This window comes from Rhineura floridana, chromosome 10 (assembly GCF_030035675.1).
Source record: "Rhineura floridana isolate rRhiFlo1 chromosome 10, rRhiFlo1.hap2, whole genome shotgun sequence".
NCBI lineage: Eukaryota > Metazoa > Chordata > Lepidosauria > Squamata > Rhineuridae > Rhineura > Rhineura floridana.
This window is the reverse complement of record NC_084489.1, coordinates 71520397-71546195: the sequence shown is the minus strand read 5'-3', so window position 1 is coordinate 71546195 and position 25799 is coordinate 71520397.

Genomic DNA, 25799 nt, shown 5'->3' with positions numbered 1-25799 from the left:
TACAGATAGGATATATAAAAGTAGCCCTTAGCACATTGTGTGGGTTTTTCTCTACAGCATTGGTCCCTGGTTAATTTTCCTCTGTTTAATGTAGCAAACACCCAAAAATCTGACTCTCCAGTTTAAGCATACCTGAAAAAAGGTTACAGAAATAAAAACAATTATCTTACTCAATTGCCTTAACAACTTTAAAACTTCAGTGCAGGCGTATCTACAGCAATTTAAAAACAACCACTCATATGCACTTGCACACATATTTGAAGGGGAAAAAAACCTTCTTCAGTGTCTCAAATGCAGTAACATAGTTGTCTCACAAAAAAGGGCAAATTAAGGAAAAAAGCAAGGAAATGCACTTGTTTTCTAATAGAAAACACTGCTGTTTCTAAGGTCTTTAGAAGCCAGCAAACATCCCCAAATCATCACCTTAGCAGGCAACCTCAGAGAAAAACAGCAAAACTTGAACTATAAAAGAGGAAGAAAATCCAACTCCTCATTCAAACCTTACAGAACCAATATTTTTAATTTAAGAAACTTCTGCAGATATTTTTCTGAGTAGGAACTTCTCAACCTCTTGTTTAATTCTTTCAGCTTCCACAGACTGTGTATTTGATATTTTTCTCAAAATAACAAAAGCCTACTAATGGAGTATACTCATTCCTTTTCTTTAATTATTAAAAATATTACAAAGAGTTCCTTCCCATCTGCCTGAGGTTTCATATGGGGTAAGGGAAGAGGAAAGGCCCAAAGCTAATGCTGTAAGGTTGAGACCATTCCGATCAATAATAATAATAATAATAATAATAATAATAATAATAATAATAATAGGGATGTGGGGCAAATTTCAATTCAGTTCACATTTCAAGTTGAATCAGTCAAACTCACACTTTCCAAAACAATATGAGAACTGAAACACAGCCATCCTTCAAAATTTGCATTTATCTGAGTTTGCATTTCAGTTCTCTGACCAACCAATGTTTACAAAACTGCACATATTAGGGGGAACTGGGCATAAAAATGAATAACTTAGTGAAAACAACATACAAGAATGCATTATATTAGGACAAAGACAATAATGCTGGGAAAAACAGAAGGGAGTAGAAAAAGAGGAAGGCCAAACAAGAGGTGGATTGATTCCATAAAGGAAGCCACAGATCTGAACTTACAAAATCTGAGCAGGGTGGTTAAGGCACATAACAACAACAACAAGTCAAAATTACATGCAAAAATGTGTTTATTAGGAGAAATTTGCATTAAAATGCTGGAGAATTTTCATGAGGCTTTATTATTTTTTTAAAAAATCATAGATTGCTGCAGAAATGTGGAGAACTGAATTTGAGATTGGAAAAATGAGAAACCGAGAGAACCGAAATTGACTAATCTTCCCATCCCGAATAATAGTTCATGGATGGTTCGCATGGAAATCCAGAGCAAAATCCAGGGTCTCCATTGCTGTTAGTAAAAGAGCCCTCCTAAAAATGCTCTAAAAAATCACAGAATCAAGGGGCAGAAGTGGCAGCATTGCTACAGGTTCGGGCATATGTCATGTGTCTCACCAGCATGCAAGAAGCAGCAGCACTGAGTGGGGGGACGCTAATGTAGACTGTGTTCCCCCCAATGCTTTGATACATTTCTACTTATATAAAAAAGCAAAAGCATTAGCACTTTTTAATAACAGCTGGGACAGCGGGGGACACAGCTACTGTTATACTTGGACTTGTATCACCATAGGAAGATAGGACGCCTCCTTACACCAAGTCATCCTATTGGTTCATCTAGGTCAGTACTGTCTACACTGACTGGCCGTGGCACTCCAGGGTTTCAGACAGGGTACATTCCTAGCTCTACCTGCAGATGCCAGGGATTGAAACTGAGGCCTTCTGAATGCAAAGCAGATGCTCTACCACGGAGCTACAGCTCTTCCCTATTCATCAGACAGGAAGCTTCAAGCTGCGCATTACTGTATGCACTACAAAGAGTTGTAGCCAAGTATGACATCCCTATATCAAATTCACCTCCTCTCCCCATAACATTTAGGATCACTAAGCCGATACTAAAATATCATCATGCTCTATTTTTTCTTTATCCTGCTACACAGTGTTAACTGTTGCTACAGAATAACTTGCAGTTATTGGATTTACAAGTTTGTGTACAGAAATGCCACCTTCCAAATGGATACTGCAAACTTCATTTGTGATTTATTTCAGTAATATCAGTTCTTGTATCAGTCCTACCAGGTTTATCATTGAGAACTGTTTGGAATTCGGTACATTTCGATCCTGGCTTTCCTTCAAGTGAGGCAGATCAGGCTCTGAGAAAATGTGGCTGGCTCAGGGGGAGCCCGTCGTTCAACAGGGATTTGAGCTGAGATCCAACATTAGGCTACTGCCAGCACATAAAAATTATGTTTAAAAGTGCTTAAAAGTTTGCACGGGCTGTCCATAAGCTACCAAACAGGTTCAAGGTTCTTGTATAAATTTGCGAGGCCCCTAATAATTTTGGTCCAGGATAACCTGAGAACTGCCTGGTAACTGAGATCTTTGGGCTGTAGAAAGATTCCTGCAATCAACTGCTTTTAGAGGCCAATTGAAAAATTGGCTGTCCTAGCCATTCTAGAAATCCACTGAGCAAAGAATCTGATGGGTCTCCAGGAAATTGGTTCACATACACATTTCCATGCTTTTTAGTGCATTGCTTTCTGGAAAATCAAAGGCAAAATCAAAGAGAGGACACCAACAAGCAATGTTGCAATGTATCTAGAATGCCTTAAGGACAGCCTGACACCTTATGTCCCTGTCTGATCACTGAGGCTTTCAGGGGAGTCACTGTTAGTGGTCCCTCATGGCTTAGATGCACAGCTCGTATCCACCGGGAGCCATGCCGTCAATATAATGGCTCTAATTCTGTGGAACTCTCTGCTGGGTGAGACCAGAGAGGTCCCCTCCCTGTTAAACTTCCAGTGTTTGGTGAAGACTTTAAAAAAAAATCAGCAGGCATTTTGATCATTTTTTCCTCATTTTATGGTTAATTTTAGCTGATTTTATACACTTTGTAGCCCTACTGAAATACCTATTAGAAACTACAAGTCATAAGTGGAACATAAATGGTTGAAAACAATAACAACAACAACAATAATAAAAAATAAGCATTGCATTCACCACTCCAGCTTGTTTTGCTTATCCCAGGCAAATACCCTGTTTTGAGCAGCTGCAAAAATAAATAAATATTCACTTTAGAAATATGGGTGACCAGGGCAAAGGATCTGAGAGAAATGGAATGAGTCAGAGTGTTATTAGATTAACAACTGAATTGTCTGAGGAAAGATGGGACAACTTGCTAAAAATAAATCACGGCCATAACTTTTATAATAACAGTGTATACACACTTACTGTAAGCCATAATTTACAGTGTCTTGACTGTGCTGTATTCCCTTATCTTGTATATCTGCCACCTCATTCTTTAATGCTTCTTCAGATATATGGCCTGTGCAACTGGGGATTCAGGTTGTGATTTCTTTTTGTTTCTTTTAAAAAGGAGGGAACAAACAAACAAAGAAAAATGCCAGTCCAAATGCTCCCATTGACAGAATTGTTTTTAAAATGATAGATTATTCAGTAGGGGATTTTCAGATGAATGCAGTGTGGAATGGAGGGGAAAAAAAGCATGTTGCACAATGACTTTCCCCCAAAACATCTGTACCATTTGCCTTTGGCATAACTCTCAGTTTCCAACCCCAACTTCAACCAAGCTTAAGTATGTGTGACAACATTTCCTTCCCTGTAACTCTTGCTCTTTCCGTTGTCAAAGTTTTTCCTTTGTCAAAGCCAGAGCCAAAAGCAGAGCAGGAACAGGATCCCTGGGTTCTGGGGCTAGGGTATTTCTCAGGCAGAAGATAGTGTTCTGTTGACCGGGCAGAAAATGTAAGGCAAAGCGAGGGCGGTGGAGAACACTGAATTTCTCAGTTCACTTACAATATTCATCCAATGAAGTTGACTGTCAGCGTATTTAGTACAGATAACAGGAAGTACTTCTTAACCCATCACAGAATTAAATTATACATTTCCCGACCACAAGGTGTGGTGGGGATGCCCCCTGGCTTTTAAAAAGAGATTAGACAAATTCAGAGGGGTAATGATAGGTGTGTATGAAAGTGTGCATGATGATGGGGAGAAAGTGGATAGCGGAAAGTTTTTTCTCCCTCTCTCATAAAACTACAACTCATGGACGATCAATGAAACTGACTGTTGGGAGATTCAGGACCAACAAAAGAAAGTACTTCTTCACACAGTGCATAGTTAAACAATGGAATTCGCTCCCAGAAGAGGCAGTGATGGCCACCAATTTGGATGGCTTTATAGAAGAGGATTAGACAAATTTATGGAGGATAAGGCTAGCAATCGTTGCTAGCTATGATAGCTGTTTTCTACCTCATGTCAGAGGCAGTATACCAGCTGCTAAAATTTACAAGTGGGGAGAGTGCTGTTGCACTCTGGTCCTGCCTGAGGACTTCCAATAGACATCTGCTTGGCCACTGTGAGGACTGGATGCTGGATTAGACGGGGCTTTGGCCTGATCTACCATATCTTTTTTGATGGAGGACTAGTCAATCAATGGTTATTAGCTATCATGGCTATCTGGAACTTAGAATCATAGAATGATAGAGTTGGAAGGGGCCTATAAGGCTATCGAGTCCAACCCCATGCTCAATGCAGGAATACAAACTAAAGCATACCCAACAGGTGGCTGTCCAGCTGCCTCTTGAATGCCTCCAGTGTTGGAGAGCCCACCACCTCCCTAGGTAATTGGTTCCATTGTCATACCAATCGACCCGTTTGGAAGTTTTTCCTGATGTTCAGTTGAAATCTGGCTTCCTGTAACTTGAGCCCATTATTCCATGTCCTGCACTCTGGGATGATCAAGAAGAGATCCTGGTCCTCCTCTGTGTGTTTCAAGTACTTGAACAGTGCTATCATATCTCCCCCCCCCCAGTCTTCTCTTCTCAAGACTAAACATGCCCAGTTCTTTCAGTCTCTCCTCACAGGGCTTTGTTTCCAATCCCTTGATCATCCTCGTTGCCCTCCTCTGAACCCGTCCCAGTTTGTCTGCATCCTTCTTTAAGTGTGGTGTCCAGAACTGGACGCAGTACTCAAGATGAGGCCTAGCAAGTGCTGAATAGAGAGGAACCAATCCTTCATGCTATTTGTAAATTATATTTCTGTTAATGCAGCCTAAAATAGTATTTGCCTTTTTTGCAGCCATATCACACTGTTGGCTCATATTCAGCTTGTGATCAACAACAATCCCAAGATCCTTCTCATATGTCGTATTGCTGAGCCAAGTATTCCCCATCTTATAACTGTGCATTTGGTTTCTTTTTCCTAGATGTACAACTTTGCACTTGTCCGTGTTAAATTTCATTCTGTTGTTTTTATCCCAATGTTCCAGCTTATCAAGTTCCCTTTGAATTTTGTTTCTGTCTTCCAAGGTATTAGCTATCCCTGCCAATTTTGTATCATGTGCAAATGTGATAAGTATTCTCTGCACCTCCTCATTCAAGTCATTAATAAAAATGTTGAAGAGCACTGGGCCCAGGACTGAGCTCTGTGGTACCCTGCTTGTTACCTCTCCCCAGTTTGAGAAGGAACCACTGATAAGCACTCATTATGATTGTGTAACCAACTGTCGATCCACCTGATAGTTGTTCCATCCAGCCCACGTTTACCTAGCTTGCAAATCAGAATATCATGGGGCACTTTGTCAAAAGCTTTGCTAAAATCAAGATATATTATGTCCACAGCATCCCCACAGTCTACCAGGGAGGTTACCCGGTCAAAAAATGAGATAAGATTAGTCTGGCAGGATTTATTCTTGATAAATCCATGTTGACTTTTAGTAATCACTACATTGTGTTCAAGGTGCTTACAGACTGACTGCTTTATAATCTGCTCCAAAATTCTCCAAAGGTTCGATGTCAGGCTGACTGGTCTGTGGTTTCCAGGTTCCTCCTTTTTGCCCCTTTTAAAGATAGGGACAACATTAGCCCTCCTCCAGTTATCTGGCACTTTACCCATCCTCCAGGATTTTGCAAAGATAATAGATGGTGGTTCCAAGAGCTCTTTAGCCAGTTCCTTCAACACTCTGGGATGCAGTTCATCAGGCCCTGGAGATCTGAACATGTTCAAAGTGATTAGGTATTCCTTGACCATTTGTGTTTAGGAGCAGTATTCCAGTAAATACCAGTTGTTGTGGAGCAACAGCAGAGATTTTTCATTGCACTTATATATTGACTTCCTTTACACCCAGCCTTTACTGCAAGGAGGTCAACGTGATGTACATGGTTCTTCCCCGCTCTCCCACTTGTCCTTACAACACTCTATGAAGTAGACTAGACTGAGAGACCGTGACTGGTTCAAGGTCACCCCATAACCTTCATGGCTGAGTAGGGATTTGAACCCAGATCTCTCAGGTCATAGTACAACACCCTGGAAGGATATGTGGGAAGCAGGCTGCTGGATAAGGTAGACCTTTGACTGGATCCAGCAGAGCTCTTATATTCATAAGGCTAAGCATCTAGTTGGAAGAGCCAAACCTCAATGGGTAGAGCACATGTTGAAGATTCCAGGTTCAATCCCCAGCATTTCCAGGTAGGGATGGGAAAGTTCACTGTCCGAAACCCGGAAGCTGCTGCCAATCAGTTCAGTGAGTACTGAGCTGAATGGACCAATGGTCTGTATGAGACAGGTTCCTATGGAAGCACAAGCAAATCTTGGGTGATGGCTATTTGTATCAGACCAAGCAGTTGTCAAATGATGTCAAGCTTTCAGCTGCAGATAGGATATGAGACCATTCACTTGCACTTAATGGAGGTGTGCTCTTGGCCAAGGGGTTCCATGGAGAGAACTCCATGTACCACGGGTCTCTGAGTCTATTTCCTCCGCTCGAGCCTACCCCGCCTGCCAGTCTATTGTTTAAAAGAAGATGGTGCTCTTGACAAAATGTTCCAATAATGTTCCGAGATAAAGATAAAACCCACTGACACTGAAAAAGAGTGTAGAGCAAATGAAAGGCTCACTTTAACTCCAGCAATAGAGAAAACTAATCAGCATCTAATGCTGCGTTATGGAAACATCTCATGAAAGGCAAGTGAGGATGACAGCAAGGGGATGGATTCATGAATGGCTAATTGCCATAGATGCTGCAATGCTAAAAATACCACACTGTTAGAAATAATACTCTCTAGAATATTCTGACAGCAGTGGCAAAACAAACGGTAGATTCATGTTCAGTTGTGGGAGGGGGGAGAGATCCTCAAAAAGGGATAAATATTTAATCCATCCCAACACAATGATTTTCAATAAAGTTCTGTCATTTTTCTTCCCCATTTTTTCCTGTAGCCCCTCAACCACCCTCTCAGGGAGCATAGGATTTTCCATTAAAGATATCACAAGGCTGTTGGTTTTAGCAGCAACACACATCCATGGCTGCCCCTTGGATGGGCAGAGCAATCCAGGCCTCCAATCCACCATGCTGGAGGGAGATAGGATATGGCAGAGGATTTCCTCCACCAGATTGAATCAGCTCTGCAGGCAGGGTCTCAGTGGAGGTCCCCAGTACATTGCCTGGAAGCATGGGCAGCTGCAGACTACCACTGGATATCCCTGCCAGTGCTGGCCAGTATAAACACACCAAACAGGGTATTTGGGGGATGGAGTCAGATTTGGTCCAACTAAGGATCCAGTAAATTTGAGACAGTAATGTTACTGGTAATGAGTCCAGTCTGGGTCTTTCTGTTGCTCCAGCCTGGAGCTGGTGTGGTGAAAATCTTTGGTTTCACTCCCCCCTTTCCACCCCTGCCTAATGTGAGCAGCCAGGCTATGGGTGGAATGGTGGCTCTGCTGCTCAGTTCAGCCCTGCTGCTCCCTGCCAGGAGAGAAGATTGCAGTCTCAGTACTTAAGATGCCACAAGACTCCTTCCTGTTTTTTATGGAAACAATATAAAGATGTCCCAAACGTCGAAAGTTGTTGACAGTCTGAGTCGATCATCAGCATTTGCCAAGATGAATGCAAAGGGAAGCAAAGATTTTCTGCTGATCCCTAATCTCCTGATAATATTCTGTTTCACAAATGCCTTCCTTCTGTGAACCTGAAACACAGACTGTCACATTTCCCATTTATTATACAGCCAGCCTGGATTTTTCACATTCCGCAATGTTAAATTGAAAATACCCCCACATGCCATTCTGATGCTTCCCATAAGCTCTTTTCAAAACAAAACCTTACAAAACTTATAGTCCTAAACTCAGAAACGCTTGCTTAACAATCCTCTAAATTTTCATGGTGATACACAAAACAGTCAGAGAGAATAGAGAGTTCAAAGTCTAAAAAGATAGAGAAAAAAACCCAGAGCCGTTGTGGACTTTTTTCTGTCAGAGTTCTCATAATCTGTTGAAATTCATTAAAAATCAGCCATGTTCACAGAGTTACTGACCTTGCCCCATACTCTTGTAAGCCGCTTTGAGGGCCTTTGGCCGAAAGGCGGGGTATAAATAAACTTATAATAATAATAATAATAATAATAATAATACTCAGAACTTCATCTTCTGCAGTTTAAAAGTTAAAAAAATGCCTGGCTGATTTTTAATTAATTTAATAAATTTTGCATTGAACTGAATGACAATGTCAGGCATGCTCAGTAAGAACCAACTGTCAGTATTCTAAAAGCCAGACTCACAGCTGCTTGGCTTCACTAATCAGGGGGCCACACCCACACCAGACTTTGATTTCATGTGAGACAGTTGTGGCTTCCCCCAAAGAATGTAGTGTAGTTTGTGAAGGGTGCTGAGAGGAGACTCCTATTCCACTGACAGAGCTCCACCAGTCAGACTGGTTTAACAGTCAGCAGCTCTGACTGAAGCTCTGTGCAGGGAACAGGGCATCTCCTAGCAACTCACCATACGCTCAGAGGCACATGTTACCAAATGCTTCCAAGCTACACAGGAAGTGTATTGGACTGTGAAAGACCAACCCAAATTGTGTTTGCATTTTGACAAATTTGTAAGGCAGTCCAATATCTTAGAGAGAAGGTCAGGTCTCCTGCTCCCCTGGTGCATTCATTATAGCTACCCAATTTCCCTGCTTTTTAAAGTTTGGTAGAAATATCTGTGGGCTATAGGTACATTCTTAAACCACAAGGTTTTTTGCATATTAGTGAATAGTAGATGACACTAGGGATGGGATCCATTGGTCAGTGCAGATTAGAAAGCATTCCATCATCCTAACAGGCTGGTATCGGTTCAAGTTCATTCCTGGTCCACTAGCCACTGCTTTTACCAATCTGTTTTTGTCCCCTTGCAAAAAATATTGATATTAATATTTATAAGAAAATATAGGTAATTAAAGGGAAATGTGTGTGTTATGTGCCTTCAAGTCAATTTTGACTTATGGCAACCCTATGAATCAGTGACCTAAAATAGCATCTGTTATAAACCACCCTGTTCAGGTAAGTTCAGGTCTGTGGCTTCCTTTATGGAATCAATCCATCTCTTGTTTGGTCTTCCTCTTTTTCTACTCCCATCTGTTCTTCCCAGCATTATTTTCTTTTCTAGTGAATGATTATGTGACCAAAGTATGATAACCTAATTTTCATCATTTTAGCTTCTAGTGGTTTAATTTGTTCTAACACCCAATTATTTGTCTTTTTCACAGTCCATGGTATGCGCAAAGCTCTCCTCCACCACATTTCAAATGAGTTGATTTTTCTCTTTTCCAATTTTTCACGGTCCAACTTTCACATCCATACATAGAGATCAGGAATACCATGGTCTGAATGAGCCTGACTTTGGTATTCAGTAATACATCTTTGCATCTGAGGACCTTTTCTAGTTCTCTCATACTGCCCTCCCCAGTTCTAGCCTTCTTGACTATTGTCTCCATTTTGGTTAATGACTGCACCAAGGTATTGATAATCCTTGACAAATTCGATGCCCTCATTATCAACTTTGAAGTTACATAAATCTTCTGTTGTCATTACTTTAGTCTTCTTGATGTTCAGCTGTAGTCCTGCTTTTGTGCTTTCCTCTTTAACTTTCAACAGCATTCATTTCAAATCATTACTGGTTTCTGCTAATAGTATGGTATCATCTGCATATCTTAAATTATTAATATTTCTCCCTCCAGTTTTCACACCTTCATCTTGATCCAATCCTGCTTTCTGTATGATATGGGGTTGGACTTGATGGCTTTATAGGCCCCTTCCAACTCTACTATTCTATGATTCTGTGTTCTGTGTATAGATTAAACAAATAGGGTGATAAAATACACCCCTGTCTTACACCCTTTCCAATGGGGAACCAATCGGTTTCTCCATATTTTGTCCTTACAGTAGCCTCTTGTCCAGAGTATAGGTTGCGCATCAGGACAATCAGATGCGGTGGCACCCCCATTTCTTTTAAACATTCCATAGTTTTTCATGATCTACACAATCAAATGCTTTGCCTGTTCATCGCCGCTGCCGCCCCCTGCTTGCTTGGGCCTTGCGTTACTGCAGTGTTCGGTCTGTTGCTGGTTATTTGATGTGGAAGAGACTGTGCTGGTTGAGATGGGGTGTGTATAAATGTGTGAATGTGAAAATGGGGTGGTATTTATATTGATTTAGTTTAACTTATTAATCTAATTTAATTAATTTATAGTTTGCTATAGGGTATGGAGGTGGGTCTCCGGACTAATTGTTGTTCTAGGGTGGGTGGCTGTTGACTGACAGATAGGGATAGAGACATGTGCAAGTCAGGGAGTGAGGTGGGGGACCGTTATTGGAAGATTGGGCGGCAGGCGCTGGAAAGGTGCTGTTGGCAGACCACGCCAGAATAGGGGAACAGGGGATAGATGCATTATACCCATCCCCTGTTCCGGGTCGGCCCAAAACCAGACGAAAACTGGGGGAAGCAAGGTTCCTACCGACCTTCGACTGTTGTTATGTAATGCCAGGTCTGTGGCACAAAAAACTTCACACATCCATGATATGATCTTGGATGGGCGGGCAGACCTGGCATGTATTATGGAGACTTGGTTGGACGAGGCCTCTGCTCCCATCCTTGAGGCCATGTGTCCACCAGGTTTCCGTTATGCACAGCAGCCGAGGGTGGGAAGGCGGGGAGGGGGTGTGGCAGTCATCTATCGAGAGTCCTTGGTTTTTGCCAGACTCCCTCTTTATAGGACTCAATATGTTGATTGTGTGTACCGGAGGTTGGGCCCGAAGGGCAGTTTAGGGATCCTGCTAGTGTACCGCCCACCCCGCTGCACAGCAGACTCCCTGGCCGAGGTGCTGGAGGTGGTCTCGGGTGTACGGGCATTGTCCCCAGAATTGTTAGTGCTGGGTGACTTCAACGTGCATGCCGAGACCACTCTCACTGGAGCCCCTTGGGATTTCCTGGAAACCATGGCTTCCTGGGAACTGCACCTTAGTAATAGGGGGCCCACCCATGTAGCCAGTCATGCTCTCGAACTTGTGTTTGTCCTGGAAGAGGAGAGAAGTGGTCTGAAGTTGGGAGTGGTTTATTCCACCCCTGTGTCATGGTCAGATCACTACCTGGTAAACATGAACTTCTCAATGCCGCACCCCCTCCGCAGGGGTGAAGGACCTATTAGAATGGTCCGCCCCAGGCGCCTGATGGATCCGGATGGATTCCTAACTGCACTAGGGGAATTGGAACCTGCTGAAGGTCGCCCGGTCGAAACCCTGGTGAGGGAGTGGAATGATGGGATCACCAGGGCATTAGACCGGGTGGCTCTGAAACGTCCTCTCCCCCTGAATAGAACTCAGTTAGCACCGTGGTATACACCACGGTTGCGCTCTCTGAGACAGGAGGTGAGACGACTAGAACGCCGGTGGCGGAAATCCCGCTCCGAAGATGTCCGGACACAGGTTAGAGCAGCAGTAGCTGCCTACCAAGTGGCAATAAGGGCAGGAAAGAAGGCTTTCTTTGCTGCCTCTATTGCATCTGCGGAGTGCTATCCCAGGAGGCTGTTCCAGGTAGTTCGAAGTCTGGTCGGTCCAGTTACTCAGGAACCCTTGGAACAGTCAAAGGCCTCCTGTGACATATTGGCAAAGCACTTCGCCGATAAAATTGAACACTTACGGAGCTCGATCCCGTGCGCCGTGGATGCAGTAAATGAACCAGAGTTGGCCGGTTGCATGCCGGTAAGTTGGGATCGGTTTCGGCTTCTCCCTTCTGAGGATGTGGACAAGGTCCTTTCGACTGTGAAGACTACCACTTGCCTAACGGATCCTTGTCCATCGTGGCTCCTTATGAGCTGCAGAGAGAAACTGGGCATGGGGATTAAAGCGGTGGTAAATGCATCCTTGCAAGAGGGTGTGATGCCATCAGCCTTCAAGGAGGCAATTGTAAAGCCCATCTTAAAGAAGCCCTCCTTGGATCCCCAAGTCTTCAATAACTTTCGCCCAGTTTCGAACCTACCATTCTTGGGCAAGGTCATTGAGCGAGTGGTGGCCAATCAGTTGTCAGCACACTTGGATGAAACGGATTATTTGAATCCATACCAATCCGGTTTCAGGACTGGTCATGGAACGGAAACAGCCTTGGTCGCTCTGGTAGATGATATGAGGAGGGCATTAGATAGGGGAGAATTCACCTTTCTTGTCCTCCTCGATCTCTCAGCGGCTTTTGATACTGTCGACCACAGTATCCTTTTACATCGTCTGGAGGGACTGGGAATTGGAGGTACTGTATTGCAGTGGTTCCGTTCCTTTCTCTCCGACAGGTACCAACAGGTGACGTTGGGGGAGGAGGTTTCAGATCCTTGGCCTCTCAATTGTGGTGTGCCACAGGGCTCTATCCTCTCTCCCATGCTATTTAATATTTATATGAAGCTGCTGGGGACAATCATTAGGAGATTTGGGGTGCAGTGTCACCAATATGCGGATGACACTCAGCTCTATCTCTCGTTTAAATCACAGAGTTGGCTGTGGAGACTTTGTCCAAGTGCCTGGAATCCGTGAGTGGATGGATGAGAAGGAACAAGCTGAAGTTGAACCCCGACAAGACCGAGGTACTACTCGTGGGGGACAAGAGAAGGTTGGGAGATGTTGACCTGAAGTTCAACGGGGTGAGCCTACCCCTGAAGGACCAGGTCCGCAGCCTTGGGGTGGTACTTGATTCCAGGCTGTCCATGGAGGCTCAGATTTCGGCAGTGAGCCGGGCAGCCTGGTATAAACTACACCTCATACGAAGGCTGCAACCCTACCTTCCTGTTCATCAGCTCCCACTGGTGGTACATGCCCTGGTCACGTCTCGATTGGATTACTGTAATGTGCTCTACGTGGGGTTACCCTTGAAAACGGTCCGGAAATTACAACTTATACAAAACGCGGCGGCTCGGCTACTTACGAATAGTCGCCGCCGGGATCACATCACACCAGTGTTGTTTGATCTACACTGGCTTCCGGTTGTTTTCCGAGCCCAATTCAAGGTGTTGGTATTAACCTTTAAAGCCCTATACGGTTTCGGCCCAGTTTATCTCACGGAGCGCCTTCAACACCACCAATTATGCCGCCCGACAAGATCGGCCACACAGGGCCTTCTCTCAATCCCGCCAACAAAAACAGCTAGATTGGCGGGAACTAGAGAGAGGGCATTTTCAGTGGCAGCCCCCACCTTCTGGAACTCCCTCCCACAAGATCTACGGCACGCCTCTTCCCTAAATGTATTCCGTAAAGCCTTAAAGACCTGGCTCTTTCAACAGGCCTTTGGGACTTCCGGGAAGGGTTAACTGTTATGATTAAAATGCCTCTTACCCTGTATTAGTATTGCTTTTGCTGCTGTATTATTGTATTATTGTGTATTATTATACTGTGTTTCAATTGTTTACATGTACGTCGCCTAGAGTGGCCATTGGCCAGATAGGCAACACATAAATTAAATTTATTATTATTATTATTATTATTATTATTATTATTATTATTATTATTATTATTATTTGCTATAATCTATAAAGCACAGGGTGATTTCCTTCTGAAATTCTTTAGTCCGTTTCATTATCCAATGTACGTTTGCAATATGATCTCTTGTACCTCTTCCCTTTCTAAATCCAGCTTGGACATCTGGCATTTCTCGCTCCATATATGGTAAGAGCCTTTGTTGTAGAATCTTGAGCATTACTTTACTTGCATAGGATATTAAGGCAATGGTTTGATAATTACTGCATTCCCTGGGATCTCCTTTCTTTGGCATTGGGATGTATATTGAATGCTTCCAGTCTGTGGGCTATTGTTTTATTTTCCATATTTCTTGACAAAGTTTTATCAAAATTTGGACAGATTCAGTCTCGGTAACTTGTAGCAACTCTTTTGGTATGCCATCTATTCCTGGTGACTTGTTTCTTCCAAGTATTTTAAGATACTTAAAAGCAGCTTTAAGCAGCTTTCGCCTCACATTCTGAAATTTCTGGTTCTTTATCATACAGTTCCTCTGTGAATTAATCTGTCATCCTGGCATTTCTTTTATAGAGTTTTTCAGTGTATTGCTTCCATCTTCCTTTTATTTTATCTCGGTCAGTCAGTGTGTTCCCCTGTTGATTATTCAACATCCCTACTCCTGGTTTAAATTTCCCTGTAATTTCTCTAATCTTTTGGAATAGGGCTCTTGTTCTACCTTTTTTTATTCTTCTATTTCTATACAATAACTATTGTAATAGTTCTCTTGTCCCTATGTACTAGTCACTGTATAGTTGCATTTAAGGTTCTGACCATGTTTCTATCTCCTTTTGCTTTTGCTTTCCTTCTCTCTTTAACCATTTTAAGAGTTTCATCAATCATCCATTGGGATCTTTCTCTTCTTAATTAAATGTATTGTTTTTTTTTGCATTCTTCATTGATAATGTCTCTGACTTGAATCCATAGTTCTTCTGGGTTCTCTATCAACTACGTTTTAAGCCTCAAATCTGTTCCTTATTTGATCTTTATATTCTTTTGGGATGTTATTTAAATTGTATTTTGGCATTACAATTGCTTTGTTCTTCTTCTTTAGCTTTACTCTGATTTTCGATATTACCATTTCATGATCTGTACCACAGTCTGCTCCTGGTCTTATTTTCACAGAAAGTATGGAACTTCTCCATCTTCTGCTACCAATTATATAATTGATTTGATTCCTATATTGACCATTTGGTGATGTCCACCTGTACAGTCATCTTTTCGGCTGCTAAAAAAATATGTTTGCAAGAAACAAATTACTGGCTTCACAGAATTCAATAAGCCTTTCTCCTGCTTCATTTCTATCTCCGAAGCCCCATTTTCCCACAATTTCTAGTTCTTCTCTGTTCCCTGCTTTTGCATTCCAGTCCTCCATGATTATCAGCACATCTTGTTTTGGTGTGTGATCGATTTCTTCCTGTACTTCTGTGTAAAATCTCTCCAATTCCTCTTTTTCTGTGTTTGATGTTGAAGCATAGACTTGGATGATGGTTATGTTAATAGGAAATATTTATAATTTAAAAGGAAATATTGATATTTTGAAAGGAAATGTTGATGTTTTGAAAGGAAATGTCAACAAATGAAAGGATATATCAATATTTTAGAGGTGGGGTTTTTTTAATTAAAAAAATATATTTTCAAAAAGTGTCATGGAAAATCACTACATAAAAATCTAATCCACAAGTGTATAGAATATGCAAATTAATGGAAAATTTGATACCATATCCAAATTGGGTGCAATGAAACCACATCTCTAGTCAACACCTGGCTTCAGAGTGTTTTAGGTTTCCCATTGAAATCAGTAAGATACAGAAGTACTTGATTTTGATATGATAACGTCCACACAGATTGCTTATGGATTAAAATACTTAGAAATGCTATGCAAGATCTATTAAACCATTTCTTATTTTCTTTTCCTTTTTTTTAAAGAAGCCTATGTACCACATGAACCATAAATACGCTAGACAAGAAAAACCACCAGAATGTAAAGAATGCAACTATAGTTTGGATTAACCTGATGAAAGCCATATGAATGTCATATTATTCCAGGGCAAATGATTTGATGCTTCAAAGTCAATGTATATTTCATTTGAAAAACAACAGCAGAAGTAATGTGTTGAAATTAATTGATTTCTTCAAAATCTCTTAGATGAGAGTTTAACATCTAAATCACATCTCTATCACAACAACCTGCAAAACCTTCAAAAACAGTGGTGAAAATTAGGCCATTGTGCAGCCTGATAACAGTTGGTAGACTGGATTAGCACATCAGATCTACCACTGTAGATGTGTTCTGGTCCAATGCTGGATCCCACAAAGGTGAGGCAAGTCAAAGGCTGCAGGAGTACAGAAAGCTCAGAGTGAGCAACTTGCTCCAACAAAGGTTGGGAGCAGAGTAAGGCTAATTTCCCCCCTCAGTCTCCAGGCAACTTCCTCCAGGCTCCACCCCCTTGAGAAAACTTCAGAACCTTAAAGGGCCAACCCTCTGGCCTGAAGATGGGTTCTGTTCTGGCCTCTGTTCCACAGCTTCTATCCTGATGTGCTCCCTGGCTATCAGACTGGTGATATGCAGTGGGAGGCATCTGATTCTTCAGATTGGGGGAAAGGTGCCCATGAGGGTCCAGGCTCTGGTGGTCTAGGTAGTTCCTTTTGGACTCTTGGGTGCAAAGATCTCCCTATCTTCAGCAGTCAGCTCTGAGCCCTGATGCACCTCCCCATCTGGTGCTCCTCCAGCCTCTGACTCTGTGTGCAGATCACTGCTGGATACAGGGGTCAGCTACTGAGCTCCACAGGTGCCAATGACTTCTGGTGACTGAGCCCATCCAGCCAGGCATGCCCAATTTTACTTTACAATGGGTGTCTACAAGCCACTCACCATTTAAAATTTCCCACAACAGGGTACTGCAAGAAATTTACAGTGGTAGCAGTCTTGAGGCTGCACATTGCAAATTGTGCTGCTGCTGCTGCCCTACTGCCATTGCTATTGCTGCTGCCTGCTGGTAAGCCCATGGGGGGCATGGAACTCAAGAGCTCCACCAGGTGGCACTTTGCCAGGGGATCCTTTGAAAGTAGAACTGGTCCATCTATCATGGTCCAGCTGTAGCATGTACAAATATGAACTGATCCAAACAAACTAGTGAAGATTACAGTGCATTTTGAAGAAGAGGCCAATGGTGGTGTACAATCCATGATGAAGAAGAAGATTGTTTCAATTTATTACCTACCCTTTAACATTAATAAAAACAATATTAAAAGCAGTTTAAAACAAATTACAGTTAGAAGAATAGGATGGGTCCTTAAAATATATGTCTCAGATGTCAAAGGCCAAGACAAAGAGGCGGTTTTAAGCATATGATGGAAACTGCATAATGAACATACCAGATGCACCTCTATGGGGAAGGAATGCCACAAGTTAGAGAGAGAATGCCTTCTCCTGGGGCCCCCATCCCTCAAACTTCTGAGGGTGGTGGAACTACCAAGAAGGCCCCCTCTGCTGATCTTAACACCTGAGAGGGTCTGTAGGGAAGGAGACAGTCTCTCACATATTTGGAGCCTAGGTTAGCACCTGGAAATTGGCCTGAAAACAAATTGGCAACCAATGCAGTTGTTTTGACAAAGGGCCTTCTCTGTTGAAATGTCCAAGTCTATTGTGAGCCTTATTTCAGGTTGAACTTTTTCCCCTTGTTAGCTGGATTTCCATTTCCATCAGGCTTGACTCCCTGTGCTTAATGTCAAGGGCCTTCTATCTATCTCCCGTACGCATATGCTGTTAGAAGGAAAAAGCTAAAATTCACAGAGCTGTCAAGACACCCATTAAAATTGGGAGATGCTACTCCTCCAGCATCAGCATTGCAGAATTAAATCCCTGAGGCATTTGCTCTCTTAATTAGAAGCAAGGGATCAAAACAGTGTGAAGCAGTAGACCAAACTGCTTGGGAATGTGGAATAAAGCAACAATAAAAAGGACTACAGAAAGAGGAACTACAGAGATTCTGTGTTGCCTCCTCTGTTCTGTGACAGGATTAGCTGGTTAGATCAGTTGGTTAGAGCCTGGTGCTAATAATACCAAGGGTATTATAATAATACCACGGGTCAAGTGTATTTGGGGCAGAGCTGTAGCTCAGTGTTAGAGCATCTGATTTGCACGCAGAAGATCCCTGGTTCAATCCCTGGCATCTCCAGTTAGGGCTAGGAAAGATTCCATTTTCAACCTCAGACAGCTGCTGCCAGTCAGTCCGAACAACACTGACTCAGTATAAAGCAGCTCCATAAGATTTAGGAAAGTAAGGAGAAGAAATATGCTCAGCTAACACTCCCTCACTTTCATGTGTGGCACAGGCAAATGTGCTCATCTTCAGAAAACCTAACTTAAGTCCTAAGTTAGTTATGTCCATTAACTTTGGTGGGTCTGCTCTGAGTAGGGATGGGTGAGAAATTTGATCCAGTTCATATTTCAAGCTGAATCTATCAAATTCGCACTCAATGTGAGAGCCAAAACATGGCCATCACCTGAAATTTGCAGTTCTCCAAATTTTGCAATGCAGTTTGCCAACCAAACAATGTTTGCAAAACTGCATATATTAGGGGAAAGTATGCATAAAACGAATATGTGCATGAAAATAACAAAAATAACAAAAAATGAATTATGTTAGGAGAATGTGCTTGCAAAAAGGTATACATTAGTCAAAACTGCCTGCAAAAATGTGTTCATTAGGAGAAATATGCACCAAAACGCTGAAGAATTTTTATGAGGATTTTTTCTTTAAAAAATTGTGAATTGCTGCAGAAATGTGGGGAACTGAATTTGAGATTGGGAAAATGAGAAATTTCCAATTGAATAGAAACTGACAGATCTTTCCATCCCTAGCTCTGAGTAGAACTAGCACTGAATAGTACCCACTATATTTGCTCAGGTTTCAAGAAGACAGAGGGTTGCTGAAGCTCAGTTTTAATAACTTCTCTCTCCACCCTGTTGCTCAAATGATGCCCCACTCTCCACTTTTAGGTGGCTGTTGGACACAAGGCATTCCTCACCAGCAAATCCTCAAGATCAGACTGCTTTCAGTGCCAGCGATATTTAAGGAACATGATAGACAGAACTTAATTAACTATATCCATGAGTCACAGAACAAAGGCAACGGATACATTTTTATTTGATTTTTTTTCTTTTAAAAATGTAGACCTTATCTTTTGCTGCTTTATACCCGGTTCTAATTAAAAGTGGATTTGTGCTTCTTTTTTTAATACACCTGGAAAAACAGACTGGTTTCTGGGTAATTAATTGAAGTGCTAAGGTCAAAGTGTTCCAGCACTAGTGGTTGTATTATTAAGCAGATCTTGATTCTTGCTCTGTGCTATACCTTTATGACACTTCACAGAAATGCAGGCTTGGCAAATATCAAAAAGCTTTCATCAAGCCCATACGGCTTCAATGATTTTAAAAATGGATTGCACAAATTCATAAGCCTTTTGTGGGGGGGGGGCTTCTCTCTCATGTGATTACAACTGCATGTGAGAGGAAGAGTGAGGGTGCACTGGCTGGCTCTTCCCCCTCCATTGCATCAATGCTGATCCTGCCCCGTGCTGTCCGCACATTGAAGGGAGGAAGAGAAGGTCAGAAGCAGGGAGCCTGGTGTAGGCACATAGATTCCCCATGCAATCTAGAATTCTGTGCGATTAGGGTTCTGAATCACACAGATCCTACAAACACACAGCAGCATCCCCACTTCAAACCTTCCAGCCCATTGTGTAGATGTCACAGAGGGAAGGACCAGGCCAGTGAAGCCACGATGGTTGGGATGGAGTTGGGAAGCACAGCCCCACTCTCCCACCTTGTCATATTGTAACTGTGTGGGTGGAGAGGAATGGCGAAAAGGGTTTATAGAGGACCTCTCTTTCAATGGCTGTTATTCATCATGGCTGTATGGAAATCAATCTTTAGGCGACATCCATGCTATACATTTAAAGTGGCATTATATCATTTTAACAGTCACGGCTGCCACAAAGAACCCCAGAGTGGCTGAACAATCAATCCCTCTTCTTAGGGAACTCGGAGGGAATCCATGACTCTTAAAATGGCATCCTAGCGTTTTAAGCGTATGGTGCGTATGTGGCCTGAGATGCAATACACCACTAAATGCAACCTGTGCGGATAATCAATGGAAGAAGGCTACGGCCTTCCTGCTCGGTTTGTGGGCTCCCTGGAACCCTCTGGCTAGCCCACAGCTTGGAAAAGTTACTTTTTTTGAACTACAACTCCCATCAGCCCCAGCCAGCATGGCCACTGGATTGGGCTGATGGGAGTTGTAGTTCACAAAAAGTAACTTTCCCAAGCTCTGGGCTAGCCACAGTGATAAACAGGATCCTTTGGGTCTGATCTAGTAGGGCTTTTTTATTGTTCTGTTCCATTTTGTTGGGGAAAGGCCATAGCTTAATGGTACAGCACCCATTTTGCATGCAACAGTTGTTTCAAGATAGGGTTGGGAAAGACCTTATGCCAGAAACCCTGGAGATCTTATGGAGAGACAACAGTGAGCTAGATGGGCCAATGTCCTGTCTCAGTACAGGACAGCTTCCTATGTTCGTAAGGAGCTTGGCACTGCAAGACCAGATTGTCCACAGAAGCACACCTTGATTAAGCAGAACGCTGAGAAATTGGGAAAGGATGCATGCAGCAGTCATGGGAGATCCTTCATCCCACTGGCATTAGCTATCCCTTCCGTGATAATAAACAGATTTACTGCTACGTCAATCACATGTTTGCTGAGATGCTCAAAGATGATTGTTACAGATGGACTGACTCATTACTAGGTTCTATTTTTTACACCTTCTGAAAAGATGTAAAACTTCCTTTTTATATGAACACAGTTTACCTTAGGAGCACATTTCACATGATGCGCAGTTGTGTTATGTGTAACTTTGCTCCTCTGTGGTTGTCTTAATGAAAACCATCCAATAGGCAGGCTGCAACCTTGAGCAGAAGACCAGCCAATGGGAAGGAGGTGCTTAACCCTCTCTCTTTACCCCATCGTCCCTCTCAAAATCACCTCCAGTTAGGAAAAGCAGAGAAAATGTATTCAGTTTGCATTTAAAGGTGAATGCATGTAGTCTGCACTTTCCAAAACACTATGCGAAAAGGAACACAGCCATCCTTCAAAATTCACACTTCTCTGAATTTTACAATGCAGTTCTGCAGCCAAATAATGCGTACAAAAATGCACTTACAAGTGCAAAGTGTGCATAAAAATGCACATAATAGTGAACATAAAATGCAAAAAGGCATTACATTAGAGAAAGCAAAAATATGTATACTGGGCAAATTTGCATATAAACATTTAATTAATTTATTTATTACATTTATATCCCACCTCTCCTTGCAAGGAGCTCAAGGTGGTATATAAACATGGTCCTTCCCTCCTCCTGATTGTATCCTCACAACAATCATGTGAGGTAGGTTAGGCTGAGTGACAGTGACTGGTCCAAGGTCACCTGGCGAGCTTCGCTGCTGAGTTGATGTTGATGTATTTTCATGAGGACTTTTTTTTTTTAATGCAAACTGGTGTGGAAAACTGAACTGAAGACTGGGAAAATGAAAAACGGAGAGAAACTAAATATGACAAATTGCCCCTTACCTCCCCCCCCCAGCTGTTTTTCTCCCCATGGGAGAAAATATAAAATTGCCAATATATATTTTCTCCCCAATGGAGAGAAAAGCAGCTCTGTGATTTTTTTGGGGGGGAGGGGGAACCTGAGAGGACAGAGTTAAGCCACCACTCTCTGCCCTACCCCAACTAATATGCAGTTATTAGGGCTGTGCATGACCCCCAATCCAATTTGAGGCCCAAACCAGCACTCTGGAACAGACCCGATCCAACCTGGGATGACCTGGGACTGACTCAACCCAGATCCAGGCCCTGAACTTAACTGGAGGTCTTGCACAGTGCTTAATTAGGGCCGGAGTCTGGGGAGAAGGAGACACAGGCGGCCTACCAGTGTCTCCTTCTTCCCTCCCCTCCTGACCACAGGGGAAGAAGGAGACACAGCCACGCACACCCTAACGGCATGTTTAATTAGGGGTTAAAACCAGTGGTGGCAGCTGGCTCCGTGTCAGTGGGACAGAGGAAACTGCTCTGGATTTTTAGTCTGAACTTTCAAGGGGCTGTTCAAGGGGCTGAACCTGGAGAGGATTCCACTGCCCCATTGGCATGCAGCCAGCAAATGCCACTGGTTTTAACCCCTAATTAAACATGCAGTGGGGGGGGAAGAGAAAGACAAATGCAGCCTATCTGTGTCTTCTTCTCCCCCCTTCTCATCCCCCCTTGACTGCCCCACATTGCTCTGGGTAAACCCAACCAAGGGTGAGCAAGGGCTGCCTTAACCTGCTCTGGCTGAATCCTGGTTTAATCTTAATCAGTGTGGTTTGGCCCAGGACAGGGGATTTGGTCGGAGCGGTTGCACAGCCCTAGCTGTTCAGTCAAAACAAACTAAGTCTATTAGAATGATGGAAGGAATACAAACACAAGGTTAAAATTGAATATTGGCATAAATGCCCACATGTGTGAAATGTTTATTTGATCTGTTATAAATGTATTAAGGTGATTGACAAGTTAAGGCTATGTTTTTGGTACAACAGCTATAAGGATTTTTTGTGTATCTGATTTTAAGTTCGTATTGTCATAGTTACAAAAAATAAAAATAAAAAAGGGAAACCTACACACAGTTTTACAATGTGACCCTAACTCCTCCGCACAAACCAATAAGCATTTTCTTTCTTTCTTTCTTTCTTTCTGTCTGTCTGTCTGTCTGTCTGTCTGTCTGTCTTTGTTAGCTGGGATTATGTGTCAACCCTTTCTCAAAGCACGTCATGCAGGTGGAATTCCTGGTACACCCACTTCCTTATCCTCTCTGTGTTTCATCCCAGCCTGCCATCTCACGTATTGTTCTGCTATTGTAGCAAAGAAAGAGTGACACATTTTCAAACTCCACAGACCTTTCCGCTTCTCCAAAGATCAGCTTCTTATTGTAAACAGTGGTGCTGAGTCGCAGACACATATTTTCTCCCAAAAGGAAAAAAAAAAAAAGGGGGAGGGGGAGGACCCAAAATGCTTGAAAAATGTTTATTATAACAAAAGCCCAACGTGTTTCGGCTGCTCAGTAATTTGTCCTTCATCAGGGGATGAACTGGTCTAAAATATTATTTTCTAGCAAATCTGCTCAAAGTGATAAATGACTTCTGATTTCCTCAAGCATTTTGCATGTGCACCATTGTGTAATCTCTACGATAAACACCTGATGTGAAGAACATAAAAAGATCCTGCTGGGTCAGGTCAGTGCCCCATCAAGTCTAGCATCCTGTTCTCACAGTTGCCAACCAGATGCCTATGTGAAGCCTACAAGTGGGACCAGACTACAACAGCATTCTCCCCTCCTGCAGTTTTCAGCAACTGGTTTTCAGAAGCAGGATGCCTCTGATAGCTTTATCCTCCTTGGATTTGTCCAGTCCTCCCTTAAAGCCATCCAAATTGGTGGCCATCACTGCCTCTTGTGGGAGCGAATTCCATAGTTTAACTATGCTCTGCATGAAGAAATAATTTCTTTTGTCTGTCCTGAATCTTCCAACATTCAGCTTCATTGAATGTTCACGAGTTCTAGTGTTATGAGAGAAGGAGAAAAACTTTTCTCCATCCACTTTCTCTATACCATACATAATCTTATATGCTTCCATCATGTTGCCTCTTACTCAATTTTTCTCTAAACTAAAAAGCACCAAATGTGGCAACCTTTCCTCACAGGGGGATTGCTCCATCCCCTTGCCCTTTTCTGAAGCTTTTCTAAACTCTACAATATATTTTTTCAGGTAAGTCAACCAGAATTATGCGCAGCAGTCCAAGTGCAGTCACACCATAGATTTGTATAATGGCATTGTGGTTCCTTTCCTAATCATCCCTAGCATGGAATTCACCGTTGTTACAGCTGTGACACACTGGGTTGACACCTTCATAGATCTATCCACTGTGATCCAAGGTCTCATTCCTGGTCAGTCACCACCAGTTCAGACCCCATGTTAGAATTTCAAAGTCCTGTTGCATTTGAACAAATTCTTTAAAAACAAAATCCACTACAGACGGGTAATTCTGAACAAACACTATGGGGCATATTAACAGGTTGGAAATCAGGGGTGGAATGTGGTGTAATGAACTGTGCATGTTTTAATTTGGATTCTCATATTATCAAATGTTTCTAGTGTGAGGAATCAAAAGGACATATTTTGCAACCATTAACAAAGGGATTGCCAACACATTGCTTGTAGGCACCAACATGCCCACAAGTACCTCCTACGGTGCCCGCAAAAGGTCTCAGAAAATATCTGAACATGCATAGGATTCCATTGTCACTATTCCCAAGATCCTCAGTACTTAAAATTGCCATCTTTTGCTGCAGCCCAAGCTCAAGTCCAAATGTGTCTTGAACAAATGGCCTGGTGGTTTTCATGCTGTCTGTGTACCATCACTTAGCTATAGCCAAAGAAGGATATTCAAGAGACACCAGCCCCACCAGTCAAGGCAGCTTCTGTGCAGAACTAGGTCAAGAGCAGCAACCAGGTCCCAGGGCTGCCTGAACAATTAGGCGACTTGTGTTTGCTGGCTATAAAATGCCCAGCAGGCTGATTGAGAAAACCAGGAGACTCTCTGAAGTAGGCTTCAATTCTGTAGGGCAAGGGTGTGGGAACCTGTGTCCCTACAGATGTTGTTGGACACCCCCAAACTCCCATCAGCCCTAGGCAGAATGGCAATGGTCAGGGAAGATGGGAGTTGCAGTCTGGCAGCATATGGAGGACCACAGGTTCCCCACTCCAGCAGTAAGTAGAGGTGCAGTTGGAATGGAAATTGAAGGGAGTTCCAGTGCAGAAGCACTCAGTGGTATTTTAGCATTATTGATATTATTACATTTCTGTATTGTCTTTCCTCCAAGGAGCTGAGAGCAGCCTACAAGGTCCTTTCCTCCATTTATCCTCATGGCAATCCTGCGTGTTAGACGAGGTTGAGAAATGGTGACTGGTCTAATGACATCCAGTGAGTTTCTGGGTCAAATAGAAATATGAACATGGACTTCCCCAGTCATGCTCTGGCATGTACCCCACTGGCCCTTCCACAATGCAAAATATAGCATTTTCAGAATTTATTCCATTGCAGAATCTGCCCATCTGAAGAACAAACTGTTAGGCCATCTGGAATAAATCTTTCTTTAAAAATGCAAAAGCAAACCGCTAGCCTATCCCAAGACACACACCATTTTGTTACACATACAAACTTTACATATTACTTTGGGGCTTTGTTGTAGATTCACAGCTAGCATTGCTTGTGGTCTGTGAGTGTATTCTTTTCATTCCAGTAGCATTTCTTTCAGCTTTTCATTTTCATAGATAGCGTAAATGGCCCTGGGCAAACTTGCTTTTAAATAAAGTCTGAATCTTTCACTCTACATTGTGGAAAACCTGAAAATACTTGTTGGAATGTGATCTCTCCTACACAACGAAAATAGACTTGGATGTGCAAGTCATTATGCATATGACTTCTAGTTACCACCAAAATCAACCAAAGAGCTGGGTGTTCCCATGACAGGGAGGCAAAATATACAATATGAATCATATAACCAATGTGCTTCATTTACTTAAACCTTGACGATTTTCCCTGACAAGAAAAAGCTGCCATTAAATTTCAAACTCTTACACACCCGGGTTAGCCACCACCCACGAAACTGTTGCTAGGCATGTCTTTTTTTTAAAAAAAAAATAATAATTAACTGTTTGTTACAC